Here is a 12,035-nt window from a genome sequence, read left to right as displayed (position 1 = left end):
TTTTTTTTTAATGAAAAAGAAAGTCTAGAAATCATGTAATATATATTCAGAATGATGTCGAGGAAGCCTGTGTGAGAAAAAAAAAACCCATGTGAGAAAATTTGCTCTATTTCTTAGTTTTAATCTTACTTTAAGAACGGCACAGAAGTAGACAGAAATTATTCTTTTCTACTTTGCAGAACGCTCTGGGCAGTGCCAGTATTTTTCTGCTTTCTTACCTCTCCCACCTTCTGTGGCAGAGCTTGTTCCACATTAATAGCATGTCAACTGCAGCCAGAGGAAGCTACTGACAGCGCCCACCTGGACGTATAGTCCTGTGCCAGGCTTATCTTTGCCCTTTTAAACACAGTATTGTTCATGTGTAAATTCAAGTGTATGTGATGATTTTTCCTTTTAAAGGTCATATGTATTGTTTCTTTGTTTTTGATTAAAGAATGAGTATCTGGATTTGTGCATATATAAGACAGAGATTTTAGAAATAGGTATAAAGCAGCAACTTAACACGTAAAGGTCTTTCAAAGTAAATGTTGCTTGCAAATCATACGCTGTCTCCAGGGGGATCACGGCTAATACTCTGAATATCTCACAACATATTGATGAAACCACCATTTGGTGGACTGTGGATTCTGTGCATATGTTTCTAAGAAGCGCTGTTGAGAAGATGCTGTGTTGTGAAGAGGGCTGCACATCAGCTGTCAAGACCAAACACAGAAGCTTTAACTTCTCATCTTCATCAATGAATCAACAATTCCAAAAGAAAAGGTAGGGCCAGCCCTATGCAGAGCATTGTCACAGAGAGCCGAGAAATTCCAGCTCTCATAAGAGATGATGTAGTAAGAAAGAAAGATCTGGTTTCTGCAGAGCTTTGTTTGAACTTGTTGAGATGGAGAAGAGATAGAAGTAAGCTGGAGAAGAGATGGAAGTGAGCCAGTGCAATGGTAACTGGAAAGCAGCTTCCTTACTTTGTATGTCTTAGTTTTATCCATATGATGTATAGAGAAGGCTTAGCGTGATCATGAATATGTTTGTAATTTCAAAATGGGGATTTGGTGATTACAGATTTTTTTTTTTTTAAAGCTAAGAAAAACAAGCTGTAGGGAAGAGAGGAACTGGAAAATAGGAAAATTCCAGAAGCAGGACCTCCTTAAATTGCCCATTGCGTTATTTAGTTTCATATAAATAAATATATTTTAAAAAATACAGGCAACTCACAAAAATGGCATTAGTGTTAACATAGCTGAGTTCTCGCCCTGTTGTTTATGAGCACAGAATAAATATTACTTGTTCAACAGGTTCTGTGGGTGAAATAGTATTTTAAATGAACATTGCTGTTGGGAGAAGTGCCAGTATTCATGAGGTTCAATTTGGAGAACCTAGATAATAAGTTATCATCTTGAAAGTGAAAAAATAACAGCTGCTTTAAGCAGTGTAGTAATCACACACAACAAATTTGATGAAATAATATATCTGGTTTTAACTTGCATGAAAATTATTGCCCCAACAGGTGTGTTCAGAAAGTGTGTGTCTGCCTGAAAGTGTCTGATAGTCTATGTAATCATATAGAATATATTATAATAATTTGTGTCTGGAATAACTGTAGGGAATATACCTTTATGAATTATGTAAACGATGCTATGTGGAATGAGAGAGGAATGAAGAAGTGGTATGAGGACTGCTGTTTCCTGGCATCAGTGTGTGTGCCTTTCTGCATCTGGAAACTGCCTTTGAAATCTTTGTGTTTATTGCTTTTGTAGGTGGTGGTCAGCTCTTATTATGTGTTCCAGGGTTTGAAAAACAGCTAAAACCAGGCTGCTTCTCCCCTATAAATTACACGGGTAATGTACGCAGGTCCACGTGCTACAATAGCTAGATGAACATGGGAGAATTATCAGAAAAAAAAAAACAAAAGAGCCAAATGCTTGTATGCACCAGTTTTGGCATTACAGCCCTGACCTAGATGATGAAGACAAGAACATTTCAGATAAAAGTGAGTTATGAACTGTTCTAATTTACTGCTTTGCTGGAAACGTTATTAACGCTTGGAACACATTACAACACATGCAATTAAAAAAAAAATCTGACAGTGAGGTTGTATCCTTGTCAGGTTTGCAATACATTACTCTGTAAAAGTAGTTTCTAGAACTAAGTTGTAGCACAGCTGTTATCTTTTTTTCTTAAAAAACCCCATATTTTACACTGTTGTGTTTTCTAAAAAACAAAAGCCAACCCCAGAATTGTCTGTTTTATCAGGTAATACCATAGGTTCTTTGTAGAATTTGGGCAAGCCTTAAATGAAGCACTGTCTATTGAAGTTAGAGGAGGAAGTGCTAGATCCCTAATAAAGAGCCTTTCCTTGTTAAATCATTGTCAGAGGTTTAGATATGTGTTTAGGTTTATCTTTTGCTGTAGAACTGAGATCCAGAAGTGGCTGTCATTGATTATAAGATGCTGTGGTTTTCAAATTGAAACAGTAGTCTTTCAGTTTACAGGAAAATTATTACATCTTGAGATCTCTTATTCCTTGATGCTCCAGTACATAGCTAAAAACATAATACTGAAGAGTTGTTGGCTTCTGGCAATGATTCTTGCTGAGGACAGGGCATTGCAAAACAAGGTTGAACTATGAAGGTCTGACAGAGAAGTCAGTGAACTGTGATAAAACCTCCATAAAGCTTAGCTGACTCAAGGCAGCTATAGTTATGCTATATTATTTGTTGATGGGATGGAATATGCTTTGTACCCTGTTGGATTTTGCTGTTGTAATGCAATACAGTCAGTATCTTTCTCTGGATAGATTCTTTTTAAGGGGTTGGCTTCTGAATATTGAAAATACGTCAGCTTGGAATCTAGCCAATATGAAAATAAACCAGGATTAGTTGTGTAAATACTTTCTTGCTTTTTTTTTTTTTAATGTTAGTACATGGACTAAGTCTTGGCAGTTCACAGAGCAGAATGTCCTGAGGAGAATCATAGAAAATCAGAAAAATAACACAAGAAAAGACTGAGATACCAGAAACTTCTAGGTCTTCAGGTTTCTTCTATAATTAAATAACTTGCTAGGAGGACTGCTAGTTCTAAACCCCCTTCACCCCCCAGTTATATTTTGATAGCAAAAATGTGATTATGCTGGGAAAATAGCATGTTACTACTTTTCTTAAATAAGGTACTAATTGAGACTTAGCATAAGAAGGTAAGACAACAGCCACTATCTGAAAGCAAAACTGTTAGATGTGGATATATATGTAGGAATTAGTTGCAGGCAGTAAGCAGGTGGTGTCTTTGGGCAGTCTCCTTCAGCTGCCCTGTCTTTCACAGGGGCTTGAAGTGTCAAATATTATTGCTCAGAAGAAAGCCTGTAATACATGCTGCATTTCTGCTAGGCTTTGGGAGGCTGGCGGATTGTTCAAACGTAGGAAGAACTGAAGGTTCCCCTTTCACACTGTGACTGTGCCACACTGTCAGTGTGTGAAGTCTGTCGGGACCGTCTCTGTCATGCATGAGCTGTAATGGAGGGTGCAGACAACTGTGAAAGTTGGTAGGAGGCTCAGGTGGGCCTTTCTTGGGCACAGATGTTCTGGTAGGAGTTCTGTGTTGAAGGATGAGTCATAGAAAATAGCAAGACCTTCTAAGCAGGTGCTGGAGCAGCTTAGAACTGTTAACCTGATGGCTTGTGTTCATGTCTTTTCTAATTTTTAAATGGAAGAATTAAAGTCTTGAGGAAAAAGTGTTGAACAGGTGCTGAATCTAGTCTTGATCCTTCCTGTGTTGAATTGCTGGGTTGGCAGTTAAATCTGAAGGGATATGAAGCAGGACAAGATAAGTGGCATGAATCCACCTGTCGTCTTTCTTGTGTTTGAGGGGCCCCTTTCAATATTTTCCCCTTTATCTGATCTTTTATTTGATGCTGTGGCAATGAGTGTAGGGTTGGTTGGTGTTCTAGGAAGTGAATTGGAGAAAATACTTGAAAGTAAAGATCAGCTGTAAAAATGTTGCATTTTTTAATAATTAGAACTGGGCAGACTGACTGTTGGTTCCAGAGATCAGGCCAATGGCTTGAAACCTTTTGGAATTTTATTCCCCTTGAGTTTAGGACCGGATTTTTCACAATTTATGTCTGAACAGATTGAACACTAGGGGTGTGGAATAGCTTTCTCAACCGAGGGACTTGGACAGCTTAAATGGAACTGTCAGTGATAATAGAGAAAGCAGCTGGTACAGGAAGAATATACAGTATGGTTTCTCACGGATTGCATTTTTGAGATGGTGTCAGGACATCAAGAACAGATGTCTAAGAGACTGAAAATGCCTACTGTACTCATATGTTGAGTTTTGACTTTCATTACATTCCTTCAACTGCATTTAGTTATTGGAATACTGAATTGAACACTTTTAAAAAGAAAACTATAAAAATTATGGAACTGTAACTAAGTTCTGGAAATCTGAAAACTACTGGAGCTCTGCTTTTGTGCCTTATCTATAATGATCTACACTTGTTCTGCTCGCTTTTTTCCCTAGTAGTATTGTCATACTTTAATTACTTGAACTAATTATGATGGATCTGTTCTGTTTCAAAGAGCATTTAAACTTAGGAGTTGGTTTATTGCCCAGTGTTTGATGCAGAAGTTCAGTTATGTTGTGTCCTTTTTTTTTTTTTTTTTCCCCCCCCCAAAATTCCCTTCTCTGTCGTGGTTTCATGGGCTGCGTGGTAGGCAAGCTTGTGATTGCAGTTTTAACAGCAAGCATCGGTTACTGGAGGAATCTAAGGAATACCTTAATATTATTTGCAAGAATTTCAGTCTGTTATTAAGGACTTTTTCTCCAAGTGTGTTTAGTGTTTTTTTTTTTTTTTTCTCCTTCTATCACGCTATTTCCTTGCCATTGCTTTTCATTTCATTCTGAGCAAAGAGGGTGCAGTGCTGGATCTGGTGTATGGGGAAGTGTATGGGAGGGAGGCAGTAGGGTGCCAAAGGGCTCTGCAGAACCAGAATGATCTTTCAGTATGAAATCACTGCTGGGAAAATGTGTTTGTTTTTGCTCTCTAAGTTGAGAAGTATTACTTCTTTACAGTGTTTTCTTGTGAGAAATAATGTGTGTGCAAAATAATGGTTTTTAGATATGGCTGTTAAATGTATGACTTGTAGGTTCTGTTTTCATTTGAGACTTGAGTTCCATTAGAGAATTTTGTTTTCCTCACTTGAACATCTCCAATTACAATGTCTTAGATGCAAGTTGTTTTGTTGAGGAGAGGGGGAATAATGGGTGTATGTTCTGAATCACATCTTTTCTGTTTGGGGTGCTAGGCAAGAGAAACTAACAGCTGAGGATCAGCATCTGATGAGAGTGTTTGTGAGTAGTTTATACTATTTGGGAAGAAAATGGAAGAAAAATACAAAGAAGTGGTTAAATAGACAAATACTTAGTATAGTATTGGTTTTTGTCATAATTAGAAACTATGCAGAAAGCTAGAAGGAAGAAACCACCACCACAAAAAGCAGAGCAGAAATGGGAGAGTTCAAGCTGTACAAATCAAATGAAACTGCTCTGACCCACTGCAGTGGAACTGCCAGGTCACAGCCTGAACCGATGGTTGAGCACCATGTGAGAAGGCATGGCTAACCCAAGGAGCTCAGGGACAAGCAGTGCACCTGAGTGACTGGAAGGGGTGGAGCCTGGGTCCATCCCTCCTCTCTCTCATGTAAAGGTTAGCAGCTGAGGGATTTGTGTCTCTCTGGATAGAGATTGCAACTGCTCTTGAGCTATCACTGGTCATTGGAAGGGAGGAGCAAATTTTCCTTCCTTTTTACCTGCTATTGCTCTGTGGGGTTTGTATCCTACTAGAAGGCATTGCCATTGCCTTCATTTGCCATACACCCACTGATTCTTTTACTAGAGCTTGGCTGTTTGCATCTGCAACATACATTGCCAATACTTAAAGTGATGAGGGTATCTGATAATGGAAACAGGAGATTAACAACCTGCTCCTAATAGTTACAAGACAAGGCTTTTAAATACTTTAACTCTGAAACTGCTTGTGGTAACCAAATGGTAAGTCTTGGGAATCTTGCTTTCTACATGATTTCTTTTGGAAGTGAGAATGCACACTGCTGGGTGTTTGGGGGAGAAAGGAAGTACCTGCATCTTTCTGTCAAGCTAAGGCTAATGGAAAGCAGTTTCCGTATATTTTGGTGAGACAGTGCAAAAGCTTATTGTCCTTGCTGTGTTCTCGGATTGTTCCAGTGGGTAAAAAGACTGTGCCTAAAGCTTTCTTGGAAATTTTTTTCGTATCAAAGCACTAGCATATTGCAACAGTGAAGAATTTAAACTTCTGTTTTCACAATGCTTGATCATAGTCATTCATAACATCAGTTATGGCAAAGGTACTCATTCGTGTGGGAGGGTGGATTAAATTAGAAATTCCTGAATTGCTTTGTTATAACTGGCACGGCTGTAATGCTAGGAATGACAACAGAAATCATGTTGTGCTTGTAAAAAGTTATTGGTGAGCCTGTGCCTTTTTGTAGAGTAGCCTGATTGCTTCTGTGTTAACTCTTGTCAAATTTTATTGAAAATTACCTGCTTGCTGGCTGCCCAGCAAATATGGTTCTGACCAATTCAATAAGATATAACAAGGGATTTGACAGAAACATATGCAGTGTTGGAGGCACCTGCAAAATGCCATGTTTTCATGACTTTAACATTGAAATTGGTGTAGCACTGAGTACAGTGGAATCTGACTTGGCAGGACTGCTGATGCTGAGTGGTAAAAATTGTTCTTACCGTCTGTTTTCTTTGGTCATAAAAGATTCATATTAGTAAAGTGGTTGATAGTGTGGGAGAGGCTGTTTTCAGTGTGGGAGAAAGGTGTTGCATGCAATTGCATGAAAGCTTAGTTTCCAGAAGTCTGGAATAGTTGAGTGTTCATAATGCAGCAGTAAGTGAGCTTCACTGTGTGCAGGACAAACTGAAGTGAGTTCTGCCATGTACGGTTACCAGAGCTTGAGATCTACAGCTGAAAACACCGCCCAGTGGTTTCCATGTAATGTTAGTAGCTGGCAGAGGCAATGGATAACTGTCCTACCAGATGGATCACTCTCTGACGTTCCTCTCCTACCTAAAGACTGACCTGGCAAATTATGTACCATCTTTAGCTAACAACATTTTTTATTGTACAGGTTCTGCTGGAATGCAGTGCTCAGTATTGCTGTTGGCCAAAGACAGGAACTGAAAAATTGAGGTGACAGACTGGTAGTTTGATGTAACGATGAATAGAGGAGGGTTTCTTCAGTTGAACTAGGCTTTTAAAGTGGTCGTCCTCAGTTCTTACAACTGTTTATGAGAGTGGATAGTGATAGGGTAAGGGTGAATCATCTTAAACTGAGATGGGAGGTTTAGGTTAGATATTAGGAGGATGTTTTTCACACAGAGGGTGGTGACGCACTGGAACAGGTTGCCCAAGGAGGTTGTGGATGCCCCATCCCTGGAGGCATTCAAGGCCAGGCTGGATGTGGCTCTGGGCAGCCTGGTCTGCTGGTTGGCGACCCTGCACGTAGCAGGGGATTGGAACTAGGTGAGCATTGTGGTCCTTTTTAACCCAGGCCATTCTATGATTCTGTGATTCTTTCTTGAGGAGCAAGAATGAGAACTAGAATTGTTTTTCACTTAAGTTTTCTAAGTGCAGTTCACTTTATTTTGCCCAATTATCTAAGATTTAGGAGGCACATTGTTGTTCATTTTTGTACAGTTGCTGTGGACTGTAGTGTAAATATCCAAGAAACTGTTTTTATTTAAAAGTAACTAACTCAGATTAAAAGATCAACATTAGTTATATAATATTTCCAATTTACTGATCATAAAGGAGTTCTCTGTATTAAGAAATACCAGAACTATTTTTTTATTTTTTTTCTTATTTTCAGTGTAGTTGTTTTGGAATGGAATTATTCACATAGAATCTAAACAATTATAAGAAGATGATTGTGTTGTTTTTTTTTTTTTTTTTTGGTTGTTTGTTTGTTTTTATCTTCTTCCATGGAAATACATCACATGTAAATTAGATAAAATGTAACTTTTGGAAGGGCTCTGGCTTCCAGCAGATGTCGTGTTCTTTGCAGTCTCATACAAGTAACTCGTATAGACACATATCTCCTATTTTCTTCCAAATAACAGTGCTTGAAAAGCGGATCAGTGCAAGAGACTCTGTCACCCAGCATGAGTCCATCAATTTTAATTTCACTGAGGACAGGCTGGTCCACTGCTCTGCAGGAGCAATGATCTCTAGCAATGAAGTGGGAGCAGACATAACAGCTTCTTCTGCCTGGAATACATTAATGGCACCTGTGATTTGGAGCCTGCATGTATTCAGCAATAAAGGTGACTTTTGATGTTTTCGAATAGCGTTTGTCTGAAAACTTTTAAAATTTATGGGGTGATTTAGCTTCCTGTGTACTTTTGAGTATTTTCCTGCTTGCTCTACATGAATACATTTTTGTATTTATTTATTTATTGTCTTCTGGTAGTATTTCTGTCACATTACTCTCTCAGGAAGACTAGAGAAAGCTGGAGCTAATATCTCTAGGCTCATATGACATCCTAGCTGTTTCTCATACATCAAAAGAAACAGAGGTTACTTTTTCTACCTGCTGGTCATTTTTAAGTTTAGCAGAAGTGACATTAACCAGAGCTTTACACAGCGTGCCTGAGGGTGTTGAAAATACAGAATATACTAGGTTTGTGCTTTCACTTGTAGGTTTAATTTTTCATTATATATAGGCTTTTGGATTAGCAGATGGTAAGCCAGTGGTCAAATAGATAATATAAGGTAGAAATGAATGGGGAGAAACTCATATTGTGTTTATTCCTTTCTTTGAAGGAAAATATTCAGACCATGTGCCATCAGTTGTGGTTCTGAGTAGTGTTGAATATAGAAAAGTCTAAACATCAGAATTGTTCTCTGCAGTTTCATCCGTGCTAATAAATACAACAACTCAGTATGTCACTAAAACAGCCCTCAGATGATACAGTTTCACAAGGTTTTTTGAACTGAATTAAGAACACACTGTCACCTAAAGGAAGTAAATTTCTTACTTATTCCTCACTGCACTCACTCATGGCCATGAGATTCCACTTACGAAAGTGACAAATAAACTTGACAAAAGAAAAAAGATGAAAAAGTTGTAAATATATCTTAAATGTCAATATCTGTCTTGTAAAGTACTCCAGCTTCAAGGATAACAGTTAAATCTTTGCTGTCACCAGTAAGTGCTTGCTTAGTTTATTGAAGCTGCAAGAGAAAGTCTAATGTTCTGTATAACTTGAAAGAATAACATCAATATATTGTCAAAATATAGTCCTATGGTAGCGGTTCCCACCCTTTCCCCACTCCCCCCCGTCAGTCATCTAAGCAGCCTAGGAAAGAGTAACCAACTAGTTCTCATCTTTAAGTTGCCCAAGATACTTGTTGATGAGCTAGTTTTGGTAAGAACTTGTAAAAAGAAAACTATCTCCTCCAACTTACTAATTAGTCCCTAGTAGATATAGTCTGATAGAGGACTGTATGCTTTGCTTTTATTTGTGGGTGGAAGTCAAAGTAATAGTGTTTTATACTCAACTATAGTGTCAATGTGAGTCTTCAGATTTCTGTTTACTTAGTTTTAGGTATATCTACTGAAAGCCTTCTGGCAAATCCAGTGACCAAACTGTTCTGCTTGTCTGCTCCTTAATTGTCATCTTCTGCTCTATAAATTTGTCCATTGCTCATTGGCAGCAGAATGGTTGTGATAAAACCAAGTTTCTGTCTCCATAAACCATTACATGAGTGACTGCTCTAATTAATTTTCGGTAATATCTTTCTAATGAAAACTTCTAGGTTCTTTTAATAAGAGATTCTACAAATCCCCTCTAGCTTCTTGTATTGCATGTTTAAATGTGAGGGAAGAACTAAGTAAGAGACAGTCCTGTTTTCCAGTAGATGTTTTTTCCAGTAAGTGTTATCTACAGAATAGAGCAGCTTTTATAGCATAAAATTTAACTTTCCTGTGATTTCAGGGTTTTTATGCTCTCTTAAAGTGACCCCAGTATCCCGTAAGCAGTAAAAAAGAATTTACTTGCACTGGTATTTACTCTTCATTCTTTATATGCTGGTCAACTCCCTGAAGTTCCCTGACTAACCACTGTGCTGTACCTGTTTTAAGTGACAGGCTGTCACTGTAGCACATTTCACCTATTGTGTTTCACCTACACAGACAATTTCCATGGCTTTTAACCCTAAGACATTGCAGCCCAAGTAACTTCTGAGTTAATACAACAGATTCCTTTTCTTTGTGAAATTGGCTCAAGCTATGATTGAACAGTGTTTCTAATTTCCGTTCTCTCACTGTTAAATTGAACAAAGAAGTAGGCACTTAGAGTAGCTGAACTACTCTTAGCTACTCTAATTGAAGTCAGAGTATTCTTGTTATTTGAGCTAGCTCTATTTGCAGTCCATTTTGTGGTCTTGATTACTTGAATAGTTTTCCAACGTGGAGGTGTTTGGGCTTTGGCAGGTAGCAATTGTCTCTTCCTCAGTTTCAGTGCTCTTGCTGCTGTTCAGGGTTGCTCTCTGTGCCTGTTATTTGGTTTATTAATATTTCAGTTCCTGAGAATACTTCATCTCCAGGTGACATCCAAGCTAATATCAGATCTGATATAAAACCTTAGGCCCATAGTGGCTGTCCTATGCTTAGGTACTTTTCTGCGTGAAACCAGTAATTTTTGGTAATGAAGGCTCTCAAAGTCAGCAGATGGGTGAAGGTGCCTTCACTAGGCAGGACATAATATCTAGTCACAGTAATGCAGGTTTGAGTTGGTCTTAATCCTTACAGGTTGTCGCAGAAGAGAAAGGAAGAGTTGGAAGATACAGGTTAGAGAAATATTAACCAGATTTACCTCTGCAAATATGGGTTGGATTCATCATTGCCATGCAGTACGAGGGAAGTGATAGGACAGTTTAGGATGGGACAGTTGGAAGGTATTGTGTAGTAGACATCTGTGATAAATATTTACTGCTTCCTTCCTTCCTGCATTTTCTGTACTTTTGGTAATAGTGTCTGCCTCACTTAACATAATTTAGAGGGCAGGCTCCAATAGCCAAAAGTGAAGAAGGGCATGTGGGTACTTCAGTTGGATAGATGTTCTTAGTTTGTTTTCAGCAGTCTTTTTCTGCTGTGTGTATCTTTTGACATCATTGAAGTTTACTAGTAGTGAATAGCAGAGAACTTAGATTATGGATGATACTGAGTAGTTTGAGATAAAATTGTGATGTAGACTTGACTGTCTGACACATGTCTGTGGGATGTGGTTTTCTTTAAACTTTGCTGCATGATGATTCTGATATAAACCCAACGATTTCAGACTTCCATTCTGTGGGCATTGTGGAGATAGGATACAAGATGTCTGAATTTGCTACTCTCCCACTATGTCGTAGGAAAATCAGGTTGTCAAATGATTATTTTTCATTGATTTATGGATGTTACAATAGCAAACGCCAAAAAAAAACAACCCAACAAGGTAATGTCATGTCTTTTCTTTCAACCTATGAAGAATCCTGTAAAATATGGCAAGTAGTTGTCAGAAATCTCTGTAATGTATTGGCTGTTGGTCAAGTTTAACTTCATTATTGAACTGTCATCATATGTGATCATCCAGAAAATGCATTCTCTGTGTGCACATTTCCGTGTAGATACTACTGAAAGAATATGGCATAATAGCATCAGTCAGACTTAGACTTGTCAATTGGAGCAGCTGTGTTCACTGGCTACATTCAGTGTCATCTTTTTTATTACATTCATTCAAATAAGTCTCTGAGATTCTTAGCTTTTAAGGTCATTCATAGTATGTTTAATGGACATAATAGAGCCTTCTTTCCACAATCTGGTATTTGTCTTGTTGGAGAGATGTATTTTTGGTGTGTTAGGATATTTTATAAACTGCTTATTTCATACTGAATTTTTAAGTACTTTGTGGAAAAGGAGTTTGTTAGACACAATGCAATTTTTGATGTG

The 12,035-nt window shown here is 38.1% G+C and overlaps 1 protein-coding gene across 1 annotated transcript in view; it reads left to right on the top strand.

Annotated features, from left to right (window-relative positions):
* The window catches only part of OSBPL10 (oxysterol binding protein like 10), a 100,249-nt gene that overhangs the window by 9,211 nt on the left and 79,003 nt on the right, over window positions 1-12,035 (top strand). The gene's annotated exons all lie outside the window — the stretch shown is intronic.

This window comes from Meleagris gallopavo, chromosome 6, assembly GCF_905368555.1.
Source record: "Meleagris gallopavo chromosome 6, MGAL_WU_HG_1.1, whole genome shotgun sequence".
Lineage (NCBI taxonomy): Eukaryota > Metazoa > Chordata > Aves > Galliformes > Phasianidae > Meleagris > Meleagris gallopavo.
This window is presented reverse-complemented; position numbering and strand designations above follow the sequence as displayed.